The 11233-nt window shown below is 41.7% G+C and overlaps 1 pseudogene; it reads right to left on the bottom strand.

The window, feature by feature from the left end:
- Nucleotides 1-366: 366 nt before the first annotated feature.
- On the bottom strand, nt 367-4008 carry LOC116464451 (putative ankyrin repeat domain-containing protein 19; annotated as a pseudogene).
- Nucleotides 4009-11233: the final 7225 nt, after the last annotated feature.

Here is an 11233-nt window from a genome sequence, read left to right as displayed (position 1 = left end):
GTTGCTTCAGTTTTGTTTTGAGTTTTAAGATAAAGCCTATTTTCAGGGTAAGTTCTTTTCATGTGTGTGTGTGTGTGTGTGTGTGTGTTTTACATAATTAGAAACAAAAATACACTTGGGGTAGGAAACAAATACTTGAAGAAGTTTTACCTTAACAAATTCACAAATACTTCCCGTAAGTGTACTAAACAAGCTGTGCCCTCTAATGCTTCTTTAAAAGTATCAATATTTAAAGTAAAATCTTAGACAAGCTATCTCAAAATGTTTTCATTCAGGAATGCCTGATCATCCAAATATGAAAAATTGACTCTTACCTATGTCAATATTAAAACAAATATTTTGAAAAGAAAGTTGATTGATCTATACCTTGTTTAGTGCTTCAATATTTGCATGGTGGGAAAGCAGTTTTCCTGCCAGTGAAGTCCCCTTATCATACACAGCATCATGAAGGGCAGTGTTGCCGTAGACATCCTTAATGTTTGGATTGGCGCCATGTTCCCGCAGAATAAAGGAACACATTTCTTCCTGGCAATATACAGCCTATCAGTGTTAGATGAAAACTTAGACTATAAATTCTAAGAATTCAAAATACATATTCCACAGGTTTCACCAACTAGTTCCATTTAAATGAGATAAATTCATTTTAATTCTATGTATTTAGTGAAATCTATTTCATGCCAGAAGAGCTGGCTACTGTATACCTTCATTAAAGGCACCCTGCCTAGTCTGTCAGATGTCGATCTGGCATTTTTGGCTCAGCAAGAGTGACCACTTCCACATGGCCATGGGCACAGGCCAAATGTAGAACAGTCCTAGGAGAGCGAGAGGAGTTTTCAGGAAATTGTAGTGCAGTCTCTCAAAACGTACAATGGTTCATGTAATTGTAAACATTGAAGAGCATTCGTCTGCCTTCAAAACAAATAATTTTCTTTTGAAGAAATTACAACACTTGGCCGGGCGCGGTGGCTCCCGCTTGTAATCCCAGCACTTTGGGAGGCCGAGGCGGGCGGATCACGAGGTCGGGAGATCGAGACCACGGTGAAACTCCGTCTCTACTAAAAATACAAAAAAAAATTAGCCGGGCGTGGTGGCGGGCGCCTGTAGTCCCAGCTACTGGGGAGGCTGAGGCAGGAGAATGGCGTGAACCCGGGAGGCGGAGCTTGCAGTGAGACGAGATCGCGCCACTGCACTCCAGCCTGGGAGACAGAGCGAGACACCGTCTCAAAAAAAAAAAAAAAAAAAAAAAAAAGGAAGTACAACATTTATTAGCTCTTACTGCTCACTCCCTTAATGAAAGAGCAGCCTATTTGGACAGAATGAGCTTGGTGTTTGGATTCAGTTCAGCTGGGGCTTGAGTTCTACTTTGAACTCAGTGACCTACCAGGTATTGCTTAGCCTTTCTGTGCCTCATTTTCCTCATTAATAAAATAAAGATGATAATAGCGGCTAGCTCACAGGACACCATTGTGATGCTTAAATGGGAATCTATGTAAAGTATTTAGAACCATTTCTAGAACAAGCAACAACTCAATAATTGTTAGATTGTTGTTTTTTTTTTTTGAGACAGGGTCTTGCTCTGTTGCCCAGGCTGGAGTGTAATGGTGTATTACATATATTTCATATATTGCCTCACTGCAGCCTGGAACTCCTAGGCTCAAGTGATCGTCCTGCCTCAGCCTCCTGAGTAGCTGGGACCACAGGAGTACACCAGCATGCTCAGCTAATTATAAAAAAACTTTGTAGAAAGAATCTTGCTTTGTTGCCCAGGCTGGTCTCAAACTCCTGGCATCAAGGGAACCTCCCATACTTCTATATCTATTGTCACTTTCAGTGGTCACATATTACTCCATCCTATGGATGCAACTGAAACTTATTTATAGGACACATTCTGAGGGTTCTTTTTAACATAAATGCTGAGAAAAACAAAGTACATGTATCTCTATTTTCTAAAGGTATTTTAATACAATGGAATCGATGGGTAAATGGCATATACATTTTTTGAATGTGGTAATTACCACCAAATTATCTATTTGAAAAGTCATCAGTAACTTAAACTTTAAGCAGCAGTATAAGTACCACTGTTGTTTATTCTCACAAACATTGTGGATTGAAAACAGTATCATTCCTCTTTTAACTTAAATTCTTTTACGAGAAACACTAAGGATTTTTTCCTATGTACATAAGTAACTTGTGGGTCTGCAAAAAAGTACTTTGCTCACTTTTAGAGTTCTTTTCTTGTTGATTTGATTTGAAAGAATTCCCTATAAAATAAAGATGTGCTTTATATCTGTATATATATAACCGATATATATAACATATTATATCAGTATTATATACAATTTTTTATATGTATAATCAGTTATATATCATAATATATATAATAAAAAGTAAATTCCCTGTAGGATGAAGATACACTTTTCATCTGAATATCTATTTATATATATATATCAGTAAAAACATATACATAGTAAATATTTTTCAAGTATGTTATCATTTGTTAATTTTTTTCTGATACACAGGGGGGTTTTAATTTTTTTTTTTTTGAGACAGAGTCATGCTCTGCCACCCAGGCTGGAGTGCAGTGGTGTGATCTCGGCTCACTGCAACCTCCACCTCCCAGGTTCAAGTGATTCTCCTGCCTCAGCCTCCCGAGTAGCTGGGACTACAGGCGCGTGCCACCATGCCAGGTTCATTTTTTGTATTTTTAGTAGAGATGGCGTTTCACTGTGTTAGCCAGGATGGTCTCGATCTCCTGACCTCATGATCCGCCCACCTCAGCCTCCGAAAGTGCTGGGATTACAGGCATGAGCCACTGCGCCTGGCCTGGGGGTTTTAATTTTTAGTTTGCTAAATCAACCTTCAGAATGCCTGCTTGTGAGGTCATTCTTAGGAAGGCCTTTGGCAGTGTAAAATGTACCTGTATAAATAAGCATTTGTGTTTTCTTCTGGTACTTTTCTCATTTTGCATATGTAAAAATTTCAATCTGTATTCCATCAGGAACTCATTTTTGTGACATAAAATTTCATTAGTTTTCTTCAAAGAGCAGGCATTTTATTAATAACTCAACCCTTCCTACTCATCTGAAATGTTACCATTATCAATCCTTACATCTATATCTTACATATATTTCAGTGTTTCTGGATTTCCATTCTGTTCCATGTATTTATGTCTTTTCAGCTGTTAGTCAATAATTGTGGGAATTAATAGCACATTTTGATATCTAGAGGAGCAAGTCTTTTTTTCACTCTGTTATAAAAATTTTTAAATGTCATCACAATAGTAAGACAGCAGGTGTCATGCAAAAATGATAAATCCTTGATATTTTCTTTCGGTTTATGTAAAACTGATAAACATGGAAAGAGCTCATGCTTTGAGAAAACTGAGTCTTCCCGTTCAAGGAACCCACCTCCCACTTCCATGTGTCGCTCTAAGAAGCTCCAGTAAAGAAGCTATCTACCTGGGTGGATTCGGATGTGAAACCGACACAGGCTTTTACCTGAGAACTTTCCGCCTACTGAACACGACTCATGGTATTTTTGACATGGGAATGAGCTCTCATCAAGCACCTCCATGACCCCATGTTTTAAACGTGTATATGCTTAACTTTGTGAGTTAAATCACTCAACTTCTCCACCAAGTGCTCCAGGCGGGGAATTGCCAGCGATGGAAAGCAGCGGAGGCTCCGTTTGGCTCCGCTGCTCCGAGGGTGCCCAGCGCTCTCCAAGGCTCCCGTCCCAGGGGCTGCGGGGCTGCGGGGCTGCGGGGAAGCCGGGCCTGGCGACCCCGTCCCACCGCGGCTGAGCCCCCGCTACCTGTCCTGGGCATCCACGTCCCGGCTCCTGCGCGCCAGGCGGCGCTCCACCTCCGCGGCGTCGCCCTTGAGGGCCGCCCTGCGGATCTTCCGCAGTTCCGCGTCCCTGGTGTGGTCCCGGCACCGCGTACTCGTGGTCGATGGAGCCCGGGACCGCCCGGCCCAGGCGTCTCCCGAAGCTGAAGAGCTTCTTCATGGGGCGGCTTCTCCTCAGACGCCCACCACCGGCTCCTGAGCCCCCGCGGCTCCTCGTGGCCTTTCCACCCTCACCCAGCCCCAAACCCGAGACGTAGCTCAGAATCCGCGACCCAGCCGGGTCCACCACAGCCTTCAGCAGCGACACTCGCAGCCTCCAGCCTCTCAGCCCGCAAAGCCGTTAGACGCGCGCCTCCAGCTCAGCGCCCGCTCGGACTCCGGAAGCCGCTCCCAAGCCCGCGCGGCCGGCAGGGGGCGGCTTCAGCTCGGGCGCAGGCGCCGCTGGCTGGCGGGTTCTCCTGGGCTCGCCCGGGACGTCCCGTAGTCGCAGGCGCGCAACCCGCCCGGCCTGAGGGCCCGCCTGGCCGTGACCCCCGCCCCGCTCCTCCTCCGAATAGAGATCGGCGCTGCTGGCAGGGGCCCTCCGCAGCCACCAGGGATGGGGCTGTGGGCCAGTTCCCGCCCCGGTGCAGCCGCCGCCGGGCAGACCGCCTGGCTTGGCCGGAGCCGCGGCACCTGGCCCCGGTTCTGCGAGGCTGGGAGCGCCAGCGAGCTTGGGAGTTGCCAGGCGGCTGCTGCGAGCAGGCAGAGGGCGCCTGGAGCTTGGGCGCCCGGGCGGCGGAGCCTGGCCTGGGCGGCCTCTGGATCGCGAGTGCACCCGGCCTGAGAGCCTGCCAGGCCCTGCCCCCGCTCGGCTCCTCCTCTGCCCGGGCTCCGGACCGCTAGCCAGGGGCCCTCTGCAGCCACCGGGAATGGGGCTGAGGGCGGGTTCCCGCCCCTGTGCAGCCGCCCCAGGGCCGACCGCCTGGCTTGGCCGCAGCCACTGGTACGTCTGGCTCCGGTTCTGAGATGTGGGGAGTGCGGGCGGGCTCGGGGGTTGCCTGGAGGCTGCTGCCTGCACACAGAAGGCGGCTGCAGCTTGGGTGTCCAGGCGGGCTGGAGGGGCATGGCCTGGGCGGCCCCGGGATCGCCAGCGCGCCCGACTGAGGGTCCCCAGGACGTGCCTCCCGCCCCACTCCTTCACCGCAGGGAGTTCGGGGCCGCTGGCACTCGGCAGTCACCCCGATGGGGTTGAGCGGCAGGTTCTCAGTTGTCGCCCCTGTGCAGCCGCCGCCGGGCAGAATGCCTGGCTTGGCCGCAGCCCCCGGGACACCTGGCCCTGGTTCTGCGATGCTGGGAGCGCGAGCAGGCTCGGGAGTTGCCAGGCAGTTGCTGCCTGCACACAGAGGGCGACTGTAGCTTGGGCGCCCAGGCGGCGGAGCATGGTCTGGGTGGGCTCCGGAATGCGTCCGCGCCAGGCCTGTGGGCCCCGCTGGTGGTGCCACCCGCCCCGCTCTTCATCTGCCGGAGCCTGGAGCAGCTGGAATGGCCACTCTGCAGTCACTGGGGGTGGAGTTTTCTTATCCCACGCATGCACACAAAAAAGGTAACTATTATGTGAGGTAATTAACATGTTAATTGACTTCATTTTGGTGATCATTTCAGAATGTGCATATAGATGTAAACACATCACACTGTACACCTTGAATGTGTACAATTTTTATTTCTCTATTATACCTCAGTAAAGCTGAAAAAATTAACAGGATCGAAAGGATAACCCCACAGTTTTATAGTAGTAGTTGGGCACTTCAATACCTCATTTTAATTAATGGATAGAAAAACCAGATAGAAGCTTGATGAGAAATAGAAGACCTGAACAACAGTATAAGCCATTTAGAGCTAATACACATATGCGGAACAGTCCACCCAACAACAGCAGAATATACCTTCTTTTCAAGCGGGTATGGAACTTTCTCTAGGATAGGCCATATATCTTCGTCCACAAAATATATCCTAATCATTTTTAAAAGCTTGAAGTGATACAAAATATAATTTACAATCACAGTGGAAGAAACAACAGATACATAAAAAATGAAAATTGGAAAATTCACAAATATGTGGAAATTACACAATACACTCTTAAACTACCAGTGAGTGAAGGAATAAATCACAAGCGAAATTATAAAACGTCTTGAGACAAATTAAAATAAAAACAAAACATACCAAAACTTATTGAATACAGTGAAAGTAGAATTCAAAGGAAAATATGTGGATATAAACAACTACATTTAAGAAAAAAAATCTCAAATCAGTAACTTCACTCTATCCCTAAGGGCAGTAGAAAAAAAAAAAAAGACTAAATCCAAAGCTAGAAGAACAAAAGAAATAATAAAGATTAGAGCATAAATCAATAAAATAGAAGGTTGAAAAGCAGTGGAAGAAATAAACATAGCTAAAAGTTAATTCTTTGAAAGATCAAATCTTTCACTATATTGACTGAGCAAAAGATGGAAGACTCAGTATTAAAATCATAAATGAAAGTGGCACCATTACTACCAACTTTACAGAAATAAAAAAGGATTATAGGACTATACTGTGAACAACCGTATAACAACAAATTATGTGCCCTGTATGAAATGGATGAATTGCTAGAAAGACACAAACTACCAAAATGGCTCAAGAAGAAAGAGAAAATCTGAATAAGACCTATAACAGACAAGGAGATTGAATTAGTGATTGAAAGCGATTTAACAAAGAAAGATTTATGATCAAATAGCTTCATTAACTGGTGAGTCTACCTAACATTTAAAGAAGAATTAATACCATTTCTTCCCAAACTCTTCTGACAAAATGTATGAAGAAGGAATACTTGCTAATTCAGTTTTTGATAACAGCATTATCCTGATACCAAAGCCGAGATCGCACCATTGCACTCCAGTCTGGGCAACAAGAGCAAAACTCCATCTAAAAACAAACAAACAAACAAACAAACAAAAATCAGTGTAATATACTATAACAGTAAAATGAATAAGCACATGATTATTTCAGTTGATGCAGAAAAAACATTGATGAAATACAACACCCGTTTATGATAAAAATAATAAACTAGGCATAGAAGTGAACTTCTGCAATATGACAATAGGATATATAAAAAACTGACAGTCAATATCATGTCAATGATGAAACACTGAAAGCTGTTTTCCTAACATCTAGAACAAGACAAGGATGGTGCATTTGCCACTTCTATTCAACATAGCACTGGCAGTTCTAGCCAGAGAAGTTAGGCAAGACAAAGAAATAAAAGGCATCTAAATTAGAAATAAAAAATAGAAGTAAAATTATATCTACACATGATCTTATATGTGTGAAGCTCCAAAGAAAACACAAAACCCATTAGAACTAATTAAAGAGGCAGGATGCAAGACAAACATATGCAAATTAGTTTTATTTCTATATAGTTGTAATGAACTATCAAAACATTTTTAAAATCCCATTTATAATAGCATCCAGAAATAAGATATTCAGGCATCAATCTAACTATGGTGGTATACACAAAACTTTGCTGAAAGAAACTAAAGAGAGTTGCAATCACTGGAAAGATATTCTGTGTTCATGGATTGTAAGATAATATTGTTAAGATGACAATACCATCTATAGTAATCTATAGATTTATGGCAATACCATCAAAACCCCGAAGACATTTTTTGCAGAAACAGAGAAACTCATTATAAAATTCATACAAAAATTCAAAGGATCTGACGTAGACAAAACGATCTTGAAAAAGAACATTGGAAAAACTCACATTTTCCAGATTAACGATGTACTACAAATCTACAGTAATCAAGAGAGTGTTTTACTGGCATAAGACCAATAGACATTTAGACCAATAGAACAGAATTGAGATCCTAGAAATTAGTCTTCCCATATATGGTCAACGACTGTTCCACAAGGGGGCCAAGACCAGTCAAAGGAGGAAAGAACAGTCTCTTCAATAGCTGGGTATCAGTGCACAGGAGAGAAGTTAGACCCTTGTCTTGCACTATATACAAAAATTAACTCTAAATTAACAAAAGACTTAAATGTAAGGACTAAAATGTGTAACTCTTAGACGAAAACACACAGGGAAACCTTCATGACCTTTGAGTCTTAAGTGTTTTTTGAAATATGACAGAAAAGCACAGATAAAAGAAAAATACAGACATTAGATTTAATCAAAAACTTTAATGCATCAAAGGACACTATCAAGGAAGTGAAAAGACAACCCATAGTATGTGAGAAAATATGTATCTGACAAAAGCAAAGTGTGTATCTGATAAAAGCTTCATTCTCAAAACTCAGCAACAGAATTGCTAACATCCCAATTAAAAAATAGGCAAAGGACTTGAATAGACATTTCTCCAAAGAAGATACATGAATGTCTAATAAGAACAAGAAAAGATGCTCAACACCATTATTCATTAATAAAATGCAAAACAAAACGAAAATAAGATGCCACTTTGCTTCCACTAGTATGGCTTTCATAACAACGACACAGAAAATAAGTGTTGCTAAGGAGGTGGAGAAATTGGAGCCCTCCTGAACTGGCCGCTAGGAATAGAAAATGATGCAGTTGTTGTGGAAAACGTTTTGGTGGTTCCTCACAGAATCACACAGAGACCCAGAAATTCCACTCATAGGTATGATACACAAAAAAGTTGTCAGCAGGGTCTTGAACAGATATTTTTACACCAAAGTTAATTGCAACATTATTCGCCATAGCCAAAAGGCAGAGACAACCCTTGTCCATCAACAAATGAATGGATACAGAAAATATAATACATAAATAATAGAATATTATTCAGCCTTTAAAGGGGATGAAGTTCTGATACATGCAACATGGGTGAAACTTGGAAACATGATGCCGAGTGAAGTAAGCCAGACACGAAACGACAAATGTTGTATGATTCTGCTGATAAGAAATATCTAGAACAGGCAAATCTGTGAAGACAGAATGAAGATTAGTGTTTACCAGAGACTGGGGAGAGGAAGTAATGGTGAGTTACTGTTTAAGGGTACTTTATTTCTTTTTGTGATAGAAATGGAGATGCTGGTTGTACAACACTAGGAAGGTACTTAATGCTATGCATTATATACTTAAAATTGTTAAAATTTTAACACAATTAAAAAATTTAAATACAGATCTGAGAATTATTTCTATATCCATTGTTATTTGCTCAGTTGCCAAATATTAAGGTTTTTCTGAACATATTTTTGTTATTGATTTTTAATTTAGTCCTGTTTTGCTCAAAGCACAAACTGTCTATGATTTAATTTCTTTTATATTTAATGAGAACTATTTTATGGTCCAGTACTTGATCTATCTTGATTAATGTTCCACAGCCATTTGAAAAGTAGATCTGATTATCATCACCTTTACTCTGTTGATGTCTGTTTCACATTTTGAAGTTTCATTAGGTTCACCCATTTAAGATTGTTAATTTTATAAACTGGCCTTTTTTGATTATGACTTGACACCTTTATCTTTGGCAGTACTCCTGAAGACCACTTTATCTAATATTAATATGGGCACACCGTGTACGGTTAGTATTTGCATGGCACATTTACATCCATACTTTTGCCTAAATGATATAATAATTACTTTCCAAAACCACCTCCAAAGAAGTTCTAAAACTATTATAATTAGGGATAGTTGCACCAGATCTTTCAAGAACTTTTAAATACCAGGGCTTAGATGACACTGATACCAGGGTACACAAAAATGCCATTAAGATACCTATTATAATTGAAATTTTCAGGGATCAGCTGATGAATGGCTTACTGGTCCACCTTTCTCTCACATTAGTCTGATGGGTTTGTTAAACTACCCTGTGTACATTGCCCTGGTCATCGAGGACATAATTGAAATGGATGTACACAGCAACTTACAGAAATTGCATTGGTTTGTTGAAATGTAGAATAAGATCAATTATGGTAGGGAAGACCAAGCAAAAGTTCCTGTATTAGGCAGCCCTTTTCATAGAAACAGAATCAATAGGATACACACACACACACACACACACACAAACACAAACACACAGAGAGACAGAAGGATAGAGACAGAGAGAGAGAGAGACAAAAAGAGACAAATAAAGAAAATTTATTGTGGAAATTGGCTCACACAATTGTGGAAGACAACAAGTCCCATGCTATGCCGTCTGCAAGCTGGAGAACCAGGAAAGCCAGTGGCGTAATTCAACAAGTTGAAGACTAAGGACCAGAAGAGTCAATGGTGTGAGTCCTGGCATCCAAAGGCTCAAACACGGGAGCTCCTCAGGGGAAGAGAAGATGGATATTGCTGTTATAGAAGGGAAAGCAAATTTGCCTTTCCTCTGCCATTTTGTTCTATTCTGGCCTTCGAAGATTGCATGATGCCTGCCCACACTGCTAAGGGCAGATCATCTTAGTTTACTGATTCAAATGCTAAGTTCCTCCAAAATCAATCTCACAGTTTTCTGGGTACCCCATAAGCCAGTAAAAAAATAAAAGTAAAAAAACGTAAAATGGAATAGGAAATGGTAAAATAAAACATAAATGGTTAACATAAAATTAACCACCACATTCTCTAATGAAAGCTGTCTGCCCAGTAATGAAAACAGAAAATCAGCAACAAATAAGATGGCAGCGATAATCACATTCTCAAAGATAAAAAGGGTGCAGGTGTCGAAGTCTCTAGCACATCCCCATTTAATGTACTGGAATGACCCATGCAAGATTTTGAATCTGGAGGATGATGGGAAATCATGTAAATGTCAGCAACTGATAATTCCAAATGCATCTGCTGTGTGTTATTACGTAGTATCTTTATTTTAACAGCTCAACGCAGCTTCTACTCTTGGTTTTGCATCTATGATCTGACAAATATCATTTTCTATCCCCTTCATGAAAACAGATAAAAGGTATTTTCATGCACCAGGGTAGACCACAGAACACATTTGCTGTCTTGCCCAGGGCTATGATTGTGCTTTGTTATAATATGACCTGAAGTAACCTTAATAGTCTTCAAATTACAAAGACCAAAATATTGATCACTATATTGATGATATCAGATTTATCAGCCCTAGTGAGCAAGAAATGTCATTTTCTGATACTCTTGTACAGGAATGTGAACAATAAACCATAATCTGAAACATAAAACCTACAGTCTCAAGGGCCTTTCGCTGGTAAGTATTTTAGGTTTGCAGTTGCCCTCAGTAATTCAGGATACCTTCCATGGTAGAGGACAAGATGGTAAATTATTGCATTTTGTACCAGCTGACATACAAAAGCATCACAGTGTTGGTTATGGTTCTCTGGATTTTGGGCACTATATAAACACCCCCCTTGGGAATACTGCATCAACCCATTTCTCCAATTTTTAATGGCTTTCA

The sequence above is a fragment of the Hylobates moloch genome, unplaced genomic scaffold (assembly GCF_009828535.3).
Source record: "Hylobates moloch isolate HMO894 unplaced genomic scaffold, HMol_V3 SCAFFOLD_715, whole genome shotgun sequence".
Lineage (NCBI taxonomy): Eukaryota > Metazoa > Chordata > Mammalia > Primates > Hylobatidae > Hylobates > Hylobates moloch.
Note: the sequence above shows the minus strand (reverse complement) of the source record. Positions and strands in the feature narration are given on the sequence as shown.